The sequence below is a fragment of the Theobroma umbraticum genome, unplaced genomic scaffold, assembly GCF_002168275.2.
Source record: "Theobroma umbraticum cultivar Fairchild unplaced genomic scaffold, ASM216827v3 scaffold_130.0, whole genome shotgun sequence".
Classification (NCBI taxonomy): Eukaryota; Viridiplantae; Streptophyta; class Magnoliopsida; order Malvales; family Malvaceae; genus Theobroma; species Theobroma umbraticum.
In genome coordinates this window covers 7,311,050-7,311,850 of record NW_018397264.1, presented here as the reverse complement: position 1 = coordinate 7,311,850, position 801 = coordinate 7,311,050, and the positions used below count along the sequence as shown (strand labels likewise).

The following is an 801-nucleotide window of genomic DNA, read 5'->3' as shown; positions in this document are numbered from 1 at the left end:
TGGAACATCCTTGCGGGAGGGATGACTGTGGCAACCTCCATTTCATAAGTGAAAGCACCCATGATCGATTTAGTAGAAGAAAGAAAGAAGAGGAATTAATTGTGTAAAGGAGTTTTCTGCTTGAGTCGTGTGACAACTATGAGAAATGGAGGTGGTATGTATACAATTAAAGCTGTGCAAAATTGTCAATGCATGAAGGATATGAATCATGTTTTTCTCAAATCTAGAAGAACATATGGCCACCCATCTCTTACTAAACAATCTCAATCAATTGGTCAGAAGAAAGTAATGATAAAGCCAGGGACAGTAGCCTGAATTTTTCTCAATGAAAAATACTAGGAATATCGCGGATGATTTATGATTAACTGGTTCAAAGGAAACAAGCTAACGTAGGACTAACACAGTCCATGAAACATGATGAGTTTGTCCTTACAGGCTATAGCTGGTTTCCAACAATGGCTAACTAGTGTTAAGTCAAAATTTGCTGTCAAGATATATATTTTTCAGAGCTAATCACAAAAAATGGGTTTGATTTCAAATGAGGAGAAAAAGTTTTTCTTCTTTCCCTGAGAAAAATTTACTGATGAAAATTTCACCGCCTGGGTTAAATCTTTCTGAACCTTTTTGACCATGCATCATTAGTAAAGATTGTCATTATTATAGTAACTATATCCAAAGTCTTAATATTTGACCATTCTCATGAAGTACAGATATATATGGCTAGAAAATTATCTGTTCAGACTGTGATATGAACTGTCAATCTAATTTTCTCAAGGTTTCTATTTCTTCATGCTATTGACA

At 34.7% G+C, this 801-nt stretch overlaps 1 pseudogene; it reads right to left on the bottom strand.

Moving 5' to 3' along the window:
* The window catches only part of LOC110421551 (major allergen Pru ar 1 pseudogene), a 580-nt pseudogene extending 518 nt beyond the window's left edge, over positions 1 to 62 (bottom strand).
* Between the last annotated feature and the right edge of the window lie 739 nt (positions 63 to 801).